At 49.9% G+C, this 20,957-nt stretch overlaps 1 protein-coding gene and 1 pseudogene across 1 annotated transcript in view; one reads left to right on the forward strand and one right to left on the reverse strand.

Moving 5' to 3' along the window:
- Nucleotides 1-7,300: 7,300 nt before the first annotated feature.
- The window catches only part of LKAAEAR1 (LKAAEAR motif containing 1), a 159,148-nt gene continuing 145,491 nt past the window's right edge, over nt 7,301-20,957 (forward strand). The window contains exon 1 of the mRNA XM_075350461.1: nt 7,301-7,375. The gene's annotated coding sequence lies outside the window, so the exon portion shown is untranslated. The remainder of the gene's footprint in view (nt 7,376-20,957) is intronic.
- On the reverse strand, nt 8,773-8,836 carry LOC142313582 (U6 spliceosomal RNA; annotated as a pseudogene).

The raw sequence follows: 20,957 nt of genomic DNA on the forward strand, positions 1-20,957 counted from the left end.
TGGAAACCCCCGATTAATGTCAATTGACACTCATTTTGTATTCCTTACATTTTCTTACTATTGCACCAACAGTTGTCTCCTCCTCACCCAGCGTCTGATCTTGTCCCTGACATCCTTATAAAGCTCTTTGGTCTTGCCCATGCTGTAGAGGTTAGAGTCTGACTGAAACATTGAGTCTGTGGACAGGAATCTTTTACACAGGTGACAATTGAAGACAGCTGTCTTTAATGCAGGGAGCAAGTTGATTAGGAGTGTCTAACTGGTCTGTAGGAGCCAGAACTTTTAATGGTTGGTAGGGGATCAAATACTTATTTCTCTCAGCAAAATGCAAATAAATTTATACAGTGTGATTTTCTGGATTTTTATTTTGGATAGTCTATCTTTCACTGTTAAAATTAACCTACTCTTAAAATTATAGACTGTTCATGTCTTTGTCAGTGGGCAAACTTACAAAATCAGCAGGGGATCAAACAATTATTTCCTTCACTGTATGTGCATATGTAGCAGAGCTGTGTGTGTATAATACCAACAGGTTAGTTTTAATTTATAGGAAAATTATTTTCTTATTTTTTGTTGTCTAAACCTGGGGAGACCCGGAGCACAGTGACGGACATATTGCCAGTTCAGCCGGTGCGGTGAACAGGGGCCCGAAGGTTCAGGGGGGCCCTTGCTCGCTGGTTAGTGATGAGGGCAATCTGACCTGTTGTCCGGAGCTTATGGCTCCGGGGGGCCCTGATCAGATCACCCTCATCACACGCTGCGTGCCAGGCAGGGAGCTATCCTGCAGCTCCCCACAGTTTTGGCAGGCAGCTGAATGCAGGAATCTCTCCTCTGTTCTCTGCCCGTCACTTTCTCTGTGACACACGCGCACGAACTGATGTCATCAGTACTCCAAGCGTGTGTGTTTTTTCAAAAGTTCCCGCCCGGCCGGCAGGAGAGGAAGCGGCACAGTAGGGACCTTCACGGAGAGAAACAGTAGCGGGGGCCCCTAGGAGAACAGCATCGGCGCAGCCAGGGCCTGTACAAGAGAAGAAGCAGCTCAGCGGGGGGCCTGTACGGAGGTGCCTGAGGAGGGAGAGCTGAGTGGTGACTAATAACCTGAGGAGGGGACAATGAGGGATGGATTACTGGTGACTAATATTGGGGGTGTAGTGATGTATATGGGGGTGTAGAGATGTCTTTTTACAGGTGTAGTATATAGGAGTGTGGAATATAGTGGTGTAGTAATGTAGTATATAGGGGTGTAGTGGTTTAGTTTGTTACAGGTGTAGTATATGGGGGTGTGTAGTGATGCAGATTATTACAAGTGTAGTATATGGGGGCTTGTAGTAATGTAGTATATAGTGGTGTTGTATATAGGGGTGTAGTATATGGGTGTGTAGTGGTGTAGCTTATTACAGGTGTAGTATATGGGGGGTGTAGTAATGTAGTATATAGTGGTGTAGTGTATAGGGGTGTAGTATATGGGGGTGTAGTGATGTATATTACAGGTGTAGTATATGGGAGTATAGTGATGTAGTTTTACAGGTGTAGTATATGAGTATGTACTGATGTAGTATATAACAGGTGTAGTATATGGGGGTATAGTGATGTATATTACAGGTGTACTATATGGGAGTATAGCGATGTAGTTTTACAGGTGTACAGGTGTAGTATAAGAGGATATAGTGATGTAGTATATTACAGGTGTGGTATATGGGGGGTGCAGTGATGTAGTATATGGGGATGTACTATATTACAGGTGAGGATATGGAGATGTAGTGATGTAGTATATTACATGTGTAGTATATGGGGGGGGGGTGCAGTGAAGTACAGTCCCTGACAGAAGTTCTGTCGCTTATCTAGGTTATGTAAATAAAAGCTTATAACCTGACTTCTGCCACTTTTCCAGCGTCCATCTGTTTAGCAGGCTGTGGGACATGGCAAATGCCACATGGTTTTTTAATTGCCTTTTGTTTAGTGCTGGCTTCTGGGCACTGATTCGACCATGGAGGCCATTTCAAGACAAAACCCTACAAACTGTTCTAATTGACACAGGGACTTGAGGTGACCAGGCCTGTTGGAGCTCTGCTGCAGTGGAAGAGGGTCTGGCTTTGGATTTTCTAACCAACAAACGTTCATCATCAGCAGTTGTCTTGCAGGGTCGGCTGGACCTGGGCTTCTCAAAAACATCTCCAGTCTCTTCAAATCTTTTTTTAATTCTTTGTACTTGACACTGAGACACATTAAAGGTGCCAGCCACCTCTGCAGTGGATCTGGTCTTCAGCCTCATGATAATCAAGGCTTTGGTCGCAGGGTGGATTTTTGGCATGTTGTCAGAGGTCAAGTTGAAGTTCAAGTGAATGTCTGGGGTGCTGGGTTTCTTTTTATACACACCCACTAATTAACCGATCATTTAGTGAGCACAGGTGAGGATGTAAACTAGGATTGGGTGCATTATATGACAAGGTGACAAAACATTTGTCTTGCCAAAATCTGACCTTTCTGGGTTTATTAAATGATCAATATTTCAGCTTTTCAGCAACTTTATTTTCATAACCTAAACCAAATTTGGGAGGGTTTCAGCTTTCAAAAGAGTAATTTATGAAACCAATGGATGAATTTAAAGTCAAGTTATAAGCTTTTATTTACACTAGAAGTTGGCCCAATTCTAACGTACCGGGTAGTCTAAAATGTGTATGTAGGTTAGCAGATTGAATAATAAAATAATAAATGGACTGGATGGGTTAGGTTTAATTTAGTATTCTTATAATTGTTTATTGGTTTTAAAATGACAAACAACAGAAGGAACAGTTTTAATAGATAGATGAGTGTAACGTTTAATGATGTCCATGGCTTGTAATGAAAGAAGGCCATGAACAGTGTAAAGTTAAGTAAAAAATATGATGATGCTGTGATGTGGTACAATACTGGTATGTGCCCCCATCGTGGTGCAGCCACCATCCTGACATGTTCCCCCATCCTGCAGGGTAATGTGTGCGGGGGGCGGAGTGCGGGGTGGGTGGAGCCAAGCGACGCCATGGCACTGAGGACGTCAATGCCGGGGACTGCATGGCTGGGGACAGGTAACTATCCAGGTGTGTGTGTGTGTGTGTGTTCGGGCACTTTCACACTTGAGTTCAGCGCAATCCACCGTTATGGAGAATAGCGCAGTCCCACACTGAGTGACAGCTGTCTCACTGCAACCAATCACTGCCGCCGCCGGTGGGTGGGTCTATATCGTGCGGTACAATAAATAAATAAATAATTAAAAAAAAGACCTGCAGTCACCCCCAATTTTGATACCAGCCAAGATAAAGCCACACGGCTGAAGGCTGGTATTGTCAGGATGGGGAGCGCCACGTTATGGGGAGCCCCCCAGCCTAACAATATCAGCCAGCAGTCGCCCGGAATTGCCGCATCCATTAGATGCGACAGTCCTGAGGCTCTACCTGGCTCATCCTGATTTGCCCTTGTGCGGTGGCAATCGGGGTAATAGGGAGTTAAATGGCAGCTTATAGCTGCCACTAAGTCCTAGGTTAATAATGGCACGCGTCTCCCTGAGATACCTTCCATGATTAACCTGTAAGTGAAAGTAAATAAACACACACAATGAAAAATCCTTTATTTGGAATAAAAGTCAAAAAAACCCTTTCATTTACCAATTTATTAATCCCCAAACACCCATCCAGGTCCGACGTAATCCACACGACGCTTTCAGCTCTGCTACATGAAGCTGACAGGGAGCGCCGTAGAACACGACCGCTCTGTGTCAGCTCCACGTAGCAACTGAAGTGAGCCGCGCTGTCACCGGAGACTTCACTCAGGTAGTGCCTGCGTGTGTGCGGGGATGATGATGAGTGCGGTAGTGACGGGGTGTGTGCGGGGATGATGATGAGTGTGGTAGTGCCGGGGTGTGTGCGGTGATGATGGGTGCGGTAGTGCCGGGGTGTGTGCGGGGATGATGATGTGTGCAGTAGTGCCGGGGTGTGTGCGGGAATGATGATAAATGCAGTACTGCCGGGGTGTGTGCGGGGATGATGATGAGTGCGGTAGTACTTGTGTGTACGGTGATGATGATGGGTGCGGTAGTGTCGGGGTGTGTGCGGGGATGATGATGGGAGCGGTAGTGCCTGCGTGTGTGCGGGGATGATGAGTGCAGTAGTGCCGGGGTGTGTGCAGTGATGATAATAGGAGCGGTAGTGCCTGTGCATATATGATGGGAGCGGTAGTGCCTGCGTGTATGCGGGGATGATGGGTACAGTAGTGCCGTGGTGTGTGTTCCCTGTATACATGCAGAGGGTGGAGTGCGGGGGGGTGAAGCCGAGCGGGGTCATGGCACTGAGGACATCAGTGTCGGGGACTGAATGGCTGGGGACAGGTGACTATTTGTGTGTGTGTGTGTGTGTGTGTGTGTTTGTGTGTGTTCAGTGTATACATGGGGAGGGCGGAGTACAGGGGGGTGGAGCCGAGTTACGCTGGTAACCATGGTACACAATCGGGTAACTATGCAAAGCGCTTTGCTTAGTTACCCGATGTGTACCATGGTTACCAGCATACGCCGGCTCCCAACACGATACCAGCAACGCAAGAGTATGTCTCGGCTGGGTTGCCGGTGTGGGCTCCCGGGGTGCAGCAGTCATTTGGGAGTCGGGGCTCCGTGCGGGTGTGGGAAAAGGTGTCGGGCGTCGTCCTGTCATGCCGTAGTTCGGGCTGTTCACTTAGCTGAGCCGTTGGTCGCAGGCTCTTTAGCGCATACGCTGTGGCGACGGTTGTTACTGTAATGACGTCATTTTGGAGCAAGACAGACAGACAGAATAAGGCAATTATATATATCGATAACATGGATAAACGACAGAACTTTTGTCAGAGAGTGTGGTATATGGGGATGTAGTAAATTACAGGTATAGTATATGGGTATGTAGTATATTACAGGTGTAGTATATGGGGGGGGTGTAGTGATGTAGTATATGGGAATTTAGTGATTATGTGTATATATATATATATATATATATATACAGTTAGGTCCAGAAATATTTGGACAGTGACACAAGTTTTGTTATTTTAGCTGTTTACAAAAACATGTTCAGAAATACAATTATATATATAATATGGGCTGAAAGTGCACACTCCCAGCTGCAATATGAGAGTTTTCACATCCAAATCGGAGAAAGGGTTTAGGAATCATAGCTCTGTAATGCATAGCCTCCTCTTTTTAAAGGGACCAAAAGTAATTGGACAAGGGACTCTAAGCGCTGCAATTAACTCTGAAGGCATCTCCCTCGTTAACCTGTAATCAATGAAGTAGTTAAAAGGTCTGGGGTTGATTACAGGTGTGTGGTTTTGCATTTGGAAGCTGTTGCTGTGACCAGACAACATGCGGTCTAAGGAACTCTCAATTGAGGTGAAGCAGAACATCCTGAGGCTGAAAAAAAAGAAAAAATCCATCAGAGAGATAGCAGACATGCTTGGAGTAGCAAAATCAACAGTCGGGTACATTCTGAGAAAAAAGGAATTGACGGTGAGCTTGGGAACTCAAAAAGGCCTGGGCGTCCACGGATGACAACAGTGGTGGATGATCGCCGCATACTTTCTTTGGTGAAGAAGAACCCGTTCACAACATCAACTGAAGTCCAGAACATTCTCAGTGAAGTAGGTGTATCTGTCTCTAAGTCAACAGTAAAGAGAAGACTCCATGAAAGTAAATACAAAGGGTTCACATCTAGATGCAAACCATTCATCAATTCCAAAAATAGACAGGCCAGAGTTAAATTTGCTGAAAAACACCTCATGAAGCCAGCTCAGTTCTGGAAAAGTATTCTATGGACAGATGAGACAAAGATCAACCTGTACCAGAATGATGGGAAGAAAAAAGTTTGGAGAAGAAAGGGAACGGCACATGATCCAAGGCACACCACATCCTCTGTAAAACATGGTGGAGGCAATGTGATGGCATGGGCATGCATGGCTTTCAATGGCACTGGGTCACTTGTGTTTATTGATGACATAACAGCAGACAAGAGTAGCCGGATGAATTCTGAAGTGTACCGGGATATACTTTCAGTCCAGATTCAGCCAAATGCCGCAAAGTTGATCGGACGGCGCTTCATAGTACAGATGGACAGTGACACCAAGCATACAGCAAAAGCTACCCAGGAGTTCATGAGTGTAAAAAAGTGGAACATTCTGCAATGGCCAAGTCAATCAACAGATCTTAACCCAATTGAGCATGCATTTCACTTGCTCAAATCCAGACTTAAGACGGAAAGACCCACAAACAAGCAAGACCTGAAGGCTGCGGCTGTAAAGGCCTGGCAAAGCATTAAGAAGGAGGAAACCCAGCGTTTGGTGATATCCATGGGTTCCAGACTTAAGGCAGTGATTGCCTCCAAAGGATTCACAACAAAATATTGAAAATAAAAATATTTTGTTTGGGTTTGGTTTATTTGTCCAATTACTTTTGACCTCCTAAAATGTGGAGTGTTTGTAAAGAAATGTGTACAATTCCTACAATTTCTATCAGATATTTTTGTTCAAACCTTCAAATTAAACATTACAATCTGCACTTGAATTCTGTTGTAGAGGTTTCATTTCAAATCCAATGTGGTGGCATGCAGAGCCCAACTCGCGAAAATTGTGTCACTGTCCAAATATTTCTGGACCTAACTGTATATATATATATATATATATATATATGTATATATATATACATATATAATATGTGACGCCCTGGACTAGTCAGGTTATCACAGGGTTCTGCACAATCTTTCTCTCCCCGTTCAGGGCTCAACCTCCCTAACCTGCTGTACTGCCTCCACCAGCATTCACAAATCCTAGTTACACCTCACACCACACCTGTCAGATCACAAGATGTATGAGAAAAACGGGTTTGATGCTGCGCTAAAAACCACAACTCCAGGGGATTTGATGAAATCCTTTTCTTTATTTGCACGGGTCAACGCGTTTCGAAGGCACAGCCGCCTTCTTCATCAGGACAATACAAAGCAAAAAAGAACAGCATGCATGGGAGAAGCTTCAGGCAACCCGGCAATTAACCTGCGGAGGACAGGACCTCTATGGACTGTTCCCACAAAGCTCAGAGATCGGGGGCACTAGCGCAACGAGGGGATAGGGCTTTCCAAACAAGCAGCCCACTGAAATCCCAAGCGTGAGTCCCTGAGAGCAAGGTCTTCTACTTAACCACAGTGGGGAGCGGGGCCCGGAAAGCTCCAAGCTGACAGGCCACAAAAGGACACTATAAAATACTGTGCCAGGAGGCAGGTCACGGACCACCAGGCAGTGCTGCAGGGGACGGGATCCAGACAAGCTCCCCTCAGGAGACAGCGGCAGTCAGAGACTTGGTTTACCCTGTTGTCAGCGTCTGCTTTGTTGCTGAGTGAGAACCTGATTAACCCCCTGCAACCAGCGAGCCTGCGCTCCCCTTGCACCCCATACCACCATCCAGAGTCCCGGGGCCTTCCCCTACTTGTGGAGGGTAACGTTATCTTGCTGCCCCACTCAATCACCCTGGGTACTCCCAATGGCAGCGGCGGTACTCCCAATTACTGTACACCACGGGTGGCGTCACGAACTATATCTCCCCTGTAAACACCCCCTTCTTTATTCCGAAGACCCTCGAGCCACGAGTAGCAACGTCCGGATCCGAGCTGTTCGACCGCTGCTGGGGCATTTTTTATATATATATATACATATATATATATATAAAGCTGAGTGTATGTATGTTTGTATGTATGTGTGTATGTCCGCTAAAGGAATCCGCACCGTCGCATTTACAATCACAAAATTTTGCATAGACAACCCTTGTGACTCAGGGAACATCATAGACTATGTTTTGATATGTTTTGAGGGGAAAATGTAACCCCGCACTTTACAGTTACTCTCCAAAAAAACTTTCTCCATTAAAGTCAATGGAGCTGCGAGCTATAAGTTATTAATAGAGTTAATAGAGTTGTGAGTGGTTGCTATAGGAACAAAGGAAATTGTTAGTATAGGAAGCTTATGTGTGAGGTAATAAGATGTCAGTGGGGACATGGATAGAGACAGACAGAAAGAGACAGACATAGGCACAGACAGAGTGAGAGGCAGACAGGGAAAGAGACAGACAGAGACAGACAGGAAAAGAGAAAGACAGAGGCAGGGAAAGAGACAGGGAAAAAGACAGAAAGAGAGAGAGAGACAGACAGTCAAAGAGACAGAGGCAAACAGACACAGACAGACAGTGAAAGAGACAGGCACAGACAGACAGGGAAAGAGACAGGCAGACAGGGAAAGAGACAGACAGAAAAAAGACAGGAAAAGAGACAGAGACAGGGAAAGAGACAAAAACAGGGAAAGAGACAGAGACAAGGAAAAACACAGGGAAAGAGACAGACAGGGAAAGAGACAGTGACAGACAAGGAAAGAGACAAAAACAGGGAAAGAGACAGACAAGGAAAAACACAGGGAAAGAGACAGACAGGGAAAGAGACAGTGACAGACAAGGAAAGAGACAAAAACAGGGAAAGAGACAGAGACAAGGAAAAACACAGGGAAAGAGACAGACAGGGAAAGAGACAGAGACAAGGAAAGAGACAGGGAAAGAGACGGAGACAAGGAAAGAGACAGAGAAACAGACAGAGACAGACTGGAAAAGAGACAGATGGGGAAAAAGACAGATGGGGAAAGAGACAGATGGGGAAAGAGACAGACGGGGAAAGAGACTGACGGGGAAAGAGACAGGCAGGGAAAGAGACAGACAGACACAGAGATACAGAGAGACAGAGAGATAGAGAGAGGGGCCATGCTAATCTTCTCTGTATCGTTCCAATTTTAGTATATGTGCTGCCGAAGCAAGCAAGAGATAGGTAGAGACAGACAGACACATAGAGAGACTGACAGACACAGAGATAGAGACAGACAGAGATAGAGAGAGACAGACAGAGATAGAGACAGACAGAGATACATACACAAACAGACAGAGAGATAGGCACAGACAGACAGACATGGATAGAGACAGAGACACATATGGATAGAGACAGACACAGAGACAGACAGGGAAAGAGACATACAGGGAAAGAAACAGACAGGGAAGGAGACAGACAGACACAAAGTGACAGACAGAGACAGACAGAGAGACAGTTACTATCCCGGGCTATGCCCGGTTGCTACAGCTGACATTATATATATATATATATATATATATATATATATATATATTATATATATATATATATATATATACATATATATAATATAATTATGCCGCCATAGAAAGGGGGGCCCAGGTACAATTTCTTGCACAGGGGCCCCAAACTGTCAGAGTCTGCCCTTGCCGGAGCAGACATTTTTGGAAAGGTGCCAGAGGCAAATATAAAACAAATTAAAGGGAACATGTCATCAGAAATTTAGCTATAAAGCTAAAAGTTTCCCCCTCTGCAGCTCCTGGGCTGCATTCTAGGAAGCTTCCTATAGTTTTTGTGGCCCCTTTTATTCCAAAATAAATACTTTACAAACTTGTACCTTTTCGTATGCAAATTTCTTAAATCTTCCATGGGGCGGGCTGCCTGATGTACGTTGCTGTCCTGCTGCCGATTTACGCCGCCCCCGAACGCTGAATTTCAAACCTCAGGACGCCGCCCCTGGGCGCCCGTGGTCCCGCGCATGCGCTGTGCTACTGTAGCGGTGCCGTGCACTGTGTGCACGTGTGACCGCTAGTGACACTTTGCGCGGGCATGAGGTTATGGGCGGCGCTGTGAGTGTCATCAGCAAGTGCCGCCCATAACATCATGACCGCACTTTCCCCTCTTCCTCCAGCGTTCTGCGCAAGCGCTCGCTGGCCAGATGATCGGACGTCACCTCCTTCCCATCCTGCTCAGCTGCAGGAAATAGATGGGAGGAGTGGATGGAGCAGTCGGTGCCAGCGCAAAAGCGTCACCAGCGGTCACACGTGCACGCAGTGCACGGCACCGCTACAATAGCACAGCGCATGCGCGGGACTACGGGCGCCCAGGGGCGGGGTCCTGAGGTTTGAAATTCAGCGTTCGGGGGCGGCGTAAATTGGCAGGAGGACAGCAACGTACATCAGGCAGCCCGCCCCCATGGAAGATTTAAGAAATTTGCATACGAAAAGGTACAAGTTTATAAAGTATTTATTTTGGAATAAAAGGGGCCACAAAAACTATAGGAAGCTTCCTAGAATGCAGCCCAGGAGCTGCAGAGGGGGGAACTTTTAGGTTTATAGCTAAATTTCTGATGACAGGTTCACTTTAAGGCAATCACTTCCTATTTAGCGCAAGGAGTCTGTTTTGAACTTTATTTTATTTTTATTTTTATGTAGCATATTGATGGTCAACTCATTCATACAAAAGTTTGGCCATGTAATGTGTGTATGTGTCCGGCTTGAAGATTCAAATTTTACACAATAACAGTATCTAGAATTCACTAATCTCCACTGAAGTGCTATATATTTATTCATCTGTTATCCCTAAATTAAGCTTAATATTGTGAAGTGGAAAGCGAATGGAAGTAAGCAACAAGTTACAATTTAGCTCATTACCATCACAAGGACATAACACTTAGCATATTAGATATATAAAGTATAAAACATTTTAAAATGAGGTGCACTTTCGAGCAGCAGAAATGGAGGTATGTGGGAAGTGTACATTATAATCATAATGGTCAAAAAGGAATACATTTAGAGGATAACGTATGTTCAATATGACAATTATGGATGAAATGCAATCCTTTTGCCTAGCCTTTCAAGCACACGGACGCTTCAAACAGAAATCACAGAATGTACAGTGATACAAGACTACAACAGACTGCTGTGAAGAGACATTCCTTCTATAAAGAGGGTGACATGCTGTGTTTTGCTATCCATTTTTTAGTAATGGATACACAGACCCATGGCACAATCAGCATTTACATCTGACTCACCCACTTCAGAACAATGCATAAAATTATTCTTTTCATGCATACACGTTCTTTATTCTTTACTTAATAGCTGGGATCCGGTCTCTACAGCAACTGGTCCCCAGGCTGCAATGAGTGGGTTGAAGGACATAAGTACTACAAGGAAAAAAGGTTTTCAGTTTCCGAGTATGTTGATAGGAGGTGGTAAAGCTGTGGAGAAAATGAGAAACAAATTATAAGGGGGCAATAACGTAAACATGACAGCCAGTAATAAGAGGTGCAGATATCTCGCATAAATAGTGGAAAAGAGGGGGGGGAATATATACATATAATTTCTTATGCTAATACACACTAATATATATATATATTTTTTTGCATGATAACAACAAAAGGGACATGAATCATAAAGGCTGTCCTTGAAGACTCAGACGGCGTTTAGACTGTATGAAAATTCAAGCGACTCATACAAAGTGGAGCACAACTGTAATTTCTCCAGACCTAAAGTCCAGTACTTCTTTTTCCCCAAAAATTGACTCCTAAGATTTCCCACCATCTCTTGAATTCTGTGATTCCATGTCTAGTTATCGCTAGGAATTTAAACTTATAATAATAGCATAATATTTATTCAAGGTGTATCTAGGCTTTCCAGCACCCGGGACAAGAATTCAGGTTGGCGACCCCCCCCCCACCCTCCAAACAGTTTGGGTGGTCGTCATGTGACCAATCATTCATATGTCATTTGCACATTTACAGTCAGGCGATGACGAGCTGCTCTTAATAATTCTGTCAATCTTTCATGAGAAACGTATGAAGAAAAGCTAATTGTCACATGCAGGGCCGTATTTGCCATTAGGCACTTGAGGGCACGTGCCTGGGGCGGCGCCTTCCAGGGGGGCGGCGCCCAAACCAAAACTTAAAAAAAAAAAAAATTATTTTTTTTTTAAATCTTCCTCCCTCCTCCAAACTCTTTATTAAATCCGGCGCCTTTTTGGAGGAGGGAGGGGGCGCCGCAGTCATTTATAGTCGCGTCTATAACACGCGACTATAAATGAAACTGTGAGCGTGCCGGCACTTCCGGGGTCAGAGGAGCTGTAATCAGCTCCCCGCCCCGACGTGCTGCCGTGCGCTCACTGTGCAGAGGTCACAGGAGCGTGAGGCAACGCCGCGCAGAGGAGGACGGGACATGGAGCCGCCGCCGAGGAAGATGTGAGATGATGATCCTGCCACCGCCACCGCCACCACCACCACGGAGAACGGGAGGTGCAGCCGCCAGAGATGCCGCCTGGAGCAGGTAAGCGCTTTACAGCTGAAGACAGCGCCGAACAAGCAACCCGGGGGGGGGGGGCTGCGCAACATGGAGGATGGGGGGATGGAGCATGATATGGGGATGCAACATGGAGGATGGGGGGGGATGGAACATGATATGGGGGCGCAACATGGAGGATGGGGGGGATGGAACATGATATGGGGCGCAACATGGAGGATGGGGGGATGGAACATGATATGGGGGCGCAACATGGAGGATGGGGGGGATGGAACATGATATGGGGGCGCAACATGGAAGATGGGGGGGATGGAACATGATATGGGGGCGCAACATGGAGGATGGGGGGATGGAACATGATATGGGTGTGCAACATGGAGGATGGGGGGGATGGAACATGATGTGGGGGCACAACATGGAGGATGGGGGGATGGAACATGATGTGGGGGCGCAACATGGAGGATGGGGGGGATGCAACATGATGTGGGGGCGCAACATGGAGGATGGGGGGATGAAGCATGATGTGGGGGCGCAACATGGAGGATGGGATGAAGCATGATGTGGGGGCGCAACATGGAGGATGGGGGGGGATGCAGCATGAGGTGGGGTCGCAACATGGAGGATGGGGGGGATGGAACATGATATGGGGGCGCAACATGGAGGATGGGGGGATGGAACATGATGTGGGGGCGCAACATGGAGGATGGGGGGATGGAACATGATGTGGGGGCGCAACATGGAGGATGGGGGGGATACAACATGATGTGGGGGCGCAACATGGAGGATGGGGGGGATGAAGCATGATGTGGGGGCGCAACATGAAGGATGTGGGGGATGCAGCATGATGTGGGGTCGCAACATGGAGGATGGGGGGGATGGAACATGATATGGGGGCGCAACATGGAGGATGAGGGGGAAGCAGCATGATGTGGGGGCGCAACATGGAGGATGGGGGATGGAACATGATATGGGGGCACAACATGGAGGATGCAGCATGATGTGGGGGCGCAACATAGAGGATGGGGGGATGAAGCATGATGTGGGGGCGCAACATGGAGGATGGGGGGATGGAACATGATGTGGGGGCGCAACATGGAGGATGGGGGATGCAGCATGATGTGGGGTCGCAACATGGAGGATGGGGGGATGGAACATGATATGGGGGCGCAACATGGAGGATGGGGGGACGGAACATGATGTGGGGGCGCAACATGGAGGATGGGGGGATGGAACATGATGTGGGGGCGCAACATGGAGGATGGGGGGATGGAACATGATGTGGGGGCGCAACATGGAGGATGGGGGGATTGCAACATGATGTGGGGGCGCAACATGGAGGATGGGGGGGATGCAACATGATGTGGGGGCGCAATATGGAGGATGGGGGGATGGAACATGATATGGGGGCGCAACATGGAGGATGGGGGGATGCAGCATGATGTGGGGGCGCAACATAGAGGATGGGGGGATGAAGCATGATGTGGGGGCGCAACATGGAGGATGGGATGAAGCATGATGTGGGGGCGCAACATGGAGGATGGGGGATGCAGCATGATGTGGGGTCGCAACATGGAGGATGGGGGGATGGAACATGATATAGGGGCGCAACATGGAGGATGAGGGGGATGCAGCATGATGTGGGGGCGCAACATGGAGGATGGGGGGATGGAACATGATATGGGGGCGCAACATGGAGGATGGGGGAATGGAACATGATATGGGGGCGCAACATGGAGGATGGGGGATGGAACATGATATGGGGGCGCTACATGGAGAATGGGGGGGATGGAGCATGATGTGGGGGTGCAACATGGGGATGGAGCATGATGTGGGGGTGCAGCATGGGGATGGAGCATGATGTGGGGGCGCAGCATGGAGGATGTGGGGATGGAGCATGATGTGGGGGTGCAACATGGAGGATGGGGGGGATGAATCATGATGTGGGGGTGCAACATAGAAGATGAAGCATGATGTGGGGGCGCAACATGGAGGATAGAGCATGATGGGGGTGCGCAGGATGGGGGATGGAGCAGAATGGGAAAATGGGGGGGGAGGGGGAAGGGAAAATGAGGGTGGTGGACAGTATAGCGAATGGGAGTTGCAGTATGGAGAATGGGAGGCATGGTATGGAGAATGGGGAAGCATGGGGGGGTACTCTGTATGGAAGGGGACCCATGGTGGGCTTGGTATGGAGGGGGCTTGATATGGAGAAGGGGCAGCGTGGGGAGCGCTCAGTTAGGAGCCTGGGAGGGCTCGGTGTACAGAATGCAAAGCAGAAGGTTCATTATGGAGTGGGGACATCATGAGGGGGGCAGTGAACTGGGGGCTGCATGGAGAGGTGGGGACAGTGGAGGTCATAGTTCATAAGTGAGGAAGGTCTGGAGGGTATAATTCAGTGGTGAGGACAGTGGGGGTTTTCATTTGAGGGGGCAGTGTAGTGGAAATGTTATAGGAGAGAATGTGAAGGCTGTATACTATAAGTGACACGGTGTGAGGTCATTTTTTGCGCAGTGAGCTCAGTGATGGGCAATTACTTATTCTTGGCACAGCCTTGGGCTTACTTAGGGTGGTTACTCTTTAGTGAGGAGAATTATGAGTCTGTCACTAGGTTTTTGCCACCTAATTTGAGAGCAGCATAATGTAGGGGCAGAAATCCTGATTCCAGCGTTGTCACTTACTGGGCTGCTTAGTGTAGTTTTGATAAAATCACTGTTTAATCAGCAGTAGTTATCATTACAGGACTACTTGGTGTGCTGCAGAAATAAGGAGAAACAGAAGTCTTTAAATTTGCCTAAGTATCTGTATATCCCATGGTCAATAATTAGCGATAATAAACGCTATAGTGCACATAAAAAGTTTTATTAGACACAAGGCACATGGGGTATAGAATATAATAAAACACAGGACAGGATGTGGCAATGACAGGCCACATGCAGGGTAATTCATATACTGTGTCCCTGATATACAAAGTGCTGAGTGATAGAACCAAGCTTATACATGAAACACCGACCAGCCCTTACTTACAGCAGTGACTGACCAGAGTCAGATAATCACAGGCTAGAAAAAACAGTGAGCCATGGAGACCCAAAACAGCACTGGCTAGCAGTACAGGGGGCCATAGAGAACCACAACAGCACTGGCTAGCAGTACAGGGATCCATAGAGAACCACACCAGCACTGGCTAGCAGTACAGGGAGTTATAGAGAACCACACCAGCACTGGATAGGAGTACAGGGAGCCATAGAGAACCACAACAGCACTGGCTAGCAGTACAGGGAGCCATAGAGAACCACCACAGCACTGGCTAGCAGTACAGGGAGCCATAGAGAACCACACCAGCACTGGCTAGCAGTACAGGGAGTTATAGAGAACCACACCAGCACTGGATAGGAGTACAGGGAGCCATAGAGAACCACAACAGCACTGGCTAGCAGTACAGGGAGCCATAGAGAACCACAACAGCACTGGCTAGCAGTACAGGGAGCCATAGAGAATCACACCAGCACTGGCTAGCAGTACAGGGAGCCATAGAGACCCACACCAGCACTGGCTAGCAGTACAGGGAGCCATAGAGAATCACACCAGCACTGGCTAGCAGTACAGGGAGCCATAGAGAACCACAACAGCACTGGCTAGCAGTACAGGGAGCCATAGAGAATCACACCAGCACTGGCTAGCAGTACAGGGAGCCATAGAGACCCACACCAGCACTGGATAGCAGTACAGGGAGCCATAGAGAACCACACCAGCACTAGCTAGCAGTACAGGGAGCCATAGAGAACCACACCAGCACTAGCTAGCAGTACAGGGAGCCATAGAGAACCACACCAGCGCTGGCTAGCAGTACAGGGAGCCATAGAGAACCACACCAGCACTGGCTAGCAGTACAGGGAGCCATAGAGACCCACACCAGCACTGGCTAGCAGTACAGGGAGCCATAGAGAACCACAACAGCACTGGCTAGCAGTACAGGGGGCCATAGAGAACCACACCAGCACTGGCTAGCAGTACAGGGAGCCATAGAGAACCACACTGTGAAGCCCCACAGGTGTTGTATCGGTGCATACCTTCAGGGACTCCACGTAGCTGGATCTGGTCACAGGTAGGGAATCTTCAGTGTTTGATCGTGACGCCACTCTCAGTATTTGCGGTCAGAGGGGACCGCCACTGCAGGTTAGAGGACGCCTGGGGCTGATGGTGGGTGCAGTCGGGTGTAGTAGCCTCCTGAGAGTGAGGCAAGCCCCAGGGCCCTTTGTAAAGCTGTAGTACCACAAGTCGCAGAATGACCACACACAGGCAGAGTGTCTTTCAGGGTTTTTACTCACTTCAGGTGGCAGGGTGAGTAACCCGGGCGTAGCTGGGATGAACCAGGTGGGAACCAGGTATCCTTCCGGCTGACTGTATGAGGGTGACTACAAACTCGCCTTCCTTAGCCCTTGGTGGTTTGGGGTGACCCCGACTTTGAGTCCCTATGGGGGTCACCCAGGGAAGATGCTCCAAGCCTCTCTCCCCTTCTTGTGTTGCCGTGTGCTTGTTCCCCGGGCCAGGCCACTCCAGCCTCTTGCCTCCTGTGACCTATGGGCCCTACTTGCGGTTACGTGGCTGCGGCTTTTGGTTGTTGTGGTGTGGGCTGTAAGAGCCCCACACCGGCAGGTTTAGCAGGGAAAGGTGAATCTATCCTCGCTTCGGGATCTGCCGCCCGGTTGGGCCTGGTGCTCTCTAGAAGTCTCCGTACTTCCCACTCCATGCACTCTCTAGCTGAAGCTGGCTTTCAGGCAGCACTCCTAGTTGACCGTTCTCCCCCGTCTGTAGTCACTGCGCGGGCGCTGTTAGACAGCATCAGCCCCACAGGTCTGCTCCTCACTGAGCCCTCTGGAGTTCTCCGCTCTAACTGACTCACTGCTCCTCCTCTCCTGTTCTTGCCTACGCCACCTAGCAACCAGACTCTCCACCACACCCCTTGAGAGGAGATGGAGGCTTTTTAACCCCCTACCACTATTCCAGTGGAGGTATAGGCTTTGCCCCCTCCTGGGATCCCCAGGGGTCCTCTCATGGGTACATGTGTGAGACCTGATCACTATGCGCCTGTGTTCCACACCCCTGTCAGCCTTCTGGATTACCTGTATTGTACTGTCCCCAGCATGGGTGCAGTACTCAGTGGTGCCTGACCAGGTCAGGGGCGCCACATTCCCCCTTAGTTATCACCAGCACGTCCTCGGGCTGCAAGACAACATTTTAAAATGCATAAAACATTAAAACATGTAAAACATTTAAAAGCACCAGGTATCAGACATCACCACCCTCCACCCACAAGTCCGTTAACCCACCCAAAACCCTTTCACGTTGGCCGCGACTTCAGCCACTTCTGGCAGGATGTAGAGGCGGCTTTCATGGTCTGGTGGTCTTCAGGGTATACCTGGCCTGGTGGATCCGCGCCTTCAGCCTCTTCTGGCAGGATGCAGAGGCGGCCTCCACAGTTGGTGCTGACCAGGTACCCTCTTTGTGGTGGTGAGCCAAGGCCCCATAAACAGGCGTGCTCTCTGGTCGCAGGTGAGCCAAGGCCCTTTTCTACGGACGGGCCCCCCTGGTTGCAGACGAGCCAAGCCCCTAAACAGGCTGGCCCTGGTGGTGGTGCCACTGGTGTAACTATTTACACTGCGAGAGTTTGTGGCTATAGCAAGTTCATAGCCTTAAGTTTGTTTCTCACAATAGTTTTTGTGGGCGCATTTCTTTAACGTTGCAAACAAAACTTTTCAAAACTGGTCAAAACAGTAACTTCTTACTTTACTTTATTTTTTACTCCTCTTTTTCACTAGGGCGAGGGCACGTTGGGCACTGGCACCTGTGACTTTCTTGCTCTTTGTCTCTGTCTTCATCTATAGGATCTTTATCTTTCCGTTCTTGGTCTTCATCTGTTTCTACATCTGGTTCTTTATCTCTATCTTGTCTTTCTTGTCTTTCTTGTCTTTCTTGTCTTTCTTGTCTTTCTTGTCTTTCTTGTCTTTCTTGTCTTTCTTGTCTTTCTTGTCTTTCTTGTTGCAGGGGATGGCTGTAAGGTTTGTTGGGACATAGCGTTACGCCCAGAGCATACAATCCTCTTTCGCCTTGATGCAGGGTGAACTGAACGGAATCTCCCATCTTTAGATTTCTGCAAGGGTGTCCTCTTGGCAGATGAGCGTTCACATCTCTGCGGTTTACAAATATCCCTTCTTTTATTCCTGGTGCTACAATGAAGCCATAACCACTTTTCAAGTTGAAATCTTCCACTACGCCATAACACAGGGGTCCTCTAGCCTGGGCTTTGGACTCTCTCAACAAACGCTTCTCCTTTAGGTCTCTGGCGGTAACTGCTCTCTGTTCAGGAGACTGTGGTGCTGGAGCAAACTGTGTTCTTCTGCGCCGTGTCTTGCGGGCTGGATCCATGCCTGTGGGCTCCCAGGTGAAGCTCTTAGGCAGCTCTTCTTCTGCAGAGGGGGTCAGGTCCTCCTCGTCCCAGCGGGAGTATGGCAGCATTTCCGGCTCTGAACACACAACTGCTACTGGTGGCACTGGAGTCGGAGTCAACCCTTCTGCTTCCTGGCCTCCTCTCCCCCTTAGTTCTTCCTGGCACTCCAGCTGTGGCAGTGCCGGGGATGGCTGCTCTTCGGCCGGCCCAGGTGAGGGACTCCTTGGTGTAGCCGCTGCAGGAGTTAGCAGGAGACTCTTTGGGGTATGCGGAGGGGGTATGTATTGGCTCACCAACCATTGTGGAAATTTGGCCTCCAGGTCAGCCTTCATCTGCCAATATGCAGGGTCTTCACCCACCGTGGGCTGCCTATCAGGGACCTCTGTGGACCGGGGAGCGGTGTCTGCTCTGGCCTTACAGGCCGGGGTAAATGCTGAGGTAGTCTTTTCTTGGCGGGCCGCGCCTGGCATGGCGGCGGCCTGGTCTTGGCGGGCCGCGCCTGGCATGGCGGCGGCCTGGTCTTGGCGGGCTGCGCCTGGCATGGCGGCGGCCTGGTCTTGGCGGGCCGCGCCCTGTATGGCGGCGGCCTGGTCTTGGCGGGCCGCGCCCTGTATGGCGGCGGCCTGGATCAGTGTCGCTGTTGCAGGGGGCTCTGTGCAGGCTGGGCTGGACGTCGCTGCAGCAGTCTGGGCTTGGCGGGCCGCGCCCTGTATGGCGGCGGCCTGGTCTTGGCGGGCCGCGCCCAGGATGGCGGCGGCCTGGTCCTGGCGGGCCGGGCAGGGCATCGCTGCAGGGACTGGGTCTTGGTGGGCCGAGCAGGGCATCGCTGCAGGGACTGGGTCTTGGTGGGCCGAGCAGGACATCGCTGCAGCCGCTGGGGCTTGGAGGGCCGCACCTGGCGTGGCTGCGGCCTGCTTCAGCGTCGCCGCACCGGACGCCTCTTCAGGGACCGCGGACGTGGCAGCAGGGGTCGGGGCACTTGCGCGGGCCGGGGCATCATTCGACTCACCCGTTGTTGGTAGCACTGGGGTCTGCGTCGTCGCCGTCCCGCCTGACACCCGGCATGCAGCTCTCCCTTCATAGGCCCGAACCGCCGCGGTCAGCTCCTGCAGTTCCATCCGTTCCTCCCGAATCTGCTCCACGACCCGGGTCTCCAGCCGGTTGCAAAACTGGGCCAGCTCTCGGTACCACCAGGCAGCGGAGCCTGGTTCTGGGTTCCTGCGGTCAGACGCCATTTCTTCTGCGCCGTCTTCTGCACGGTCTCCCAGCAGTGGACTCTTCGCTGCCTCCTGTAACAAGCTGTCCAGTTTCTGCTCTGCCTCTTTCAGCAGCTCCTCTCCCAGCAGCAGGCTTGTGGCTTCCTTTCCTTCCCGCCGTCTCTCGACGCTTCCACTCTCATAGCTGGCAAGGTCAGAACTCTGCAGGGGATCTCTGGGTAGCCACACCTCTTCGTGGGCGGTAACTTCTTCCAGCGCGGGCTGCTGTTGTTTTTCAGCGCGCTTTTCATGGTGGCAATATGGCGGCGCTTCCAATTTTTCAAGCGGACCGCCCAGGCACATGGTCACCTGTCTGAACAGGTCTAGTCCTTATCCTGTTCGTGACGCCAGATGTGAAGCCCCACAGGTGTTGTATCGGTGCATACCTTCAGGGACTCCACGTAGCTGGATCTGGTCACAGGTAGGGAATCTTCAGTGTTTGATCGTGACGCCACTCTCAGTATTTGCGGTCAGAGGGGACCGCCACTGCAGGTTAGAGGACGCCTGGGGCTGATGGTGGGTGCAGTCGGGTGTAGTAGCCTCCTGAGAGTGAGGCAAGCCCCAGGGCCCTTTGTAAAGCTGTAGTACCACAAGTCGCAGAATGACCACACACAGGCAGAGTGTCTTTCAGGGTTTTTACTCACTTCAGGTGGCAGGGTGAGTAACCCGGGCGTAGCTGGGATGAACCAGGTGGGAACCAGGTATCCTTCCGGCTGACTGTATGAGGGTGACTACAAACTCGCCTTCCTTAGCCCTTGGTGGTTTGGGGTGACCCCGACTTTGAGTCCCTATGGGGGTCACCCAGGGAAGATGCTCCAAGCCTCTCTCCCCTTCTTGTGTTGCCGTGTGCTTGTTCCCCGGGCCAGGCCACTCCAGCCTCTTGCCTCCTGTGACCTATGGGCCCTACTTGCGGTTACGTGGCTGCGGCTTTTGGTTGTTGTGGTGTGGGCTGTAAGAGCCCCACACCGGCAGGTTTAGCAGGGAAAGGTGAATCTATCCTCGCTTCGGGATCTGCCGCCCGGTTGGGCCTGGTGCTCTCTAGAAGTCTCCGTACTTCCCACTCCATGCACTCTCTAGCTGAAGCTGGCTTTCAGGCAGCACT

Source organism: Anomaloglossus baeobatrachus, chromosome 5, assembly GCF_048569485.1.
Source record: "Anomaloglossus baeobatrachus isolate aAnoBae1 chromosome 5, aAnoBae1.hap1, whole genome shotgun sequence".
Lineage (NCBI taxonomy): Eukaryota > Metazoa > Chordata > Amphibia > Anura > Aromobatidae > Anomaloglossus > Anomaloglossus baeobatrachus.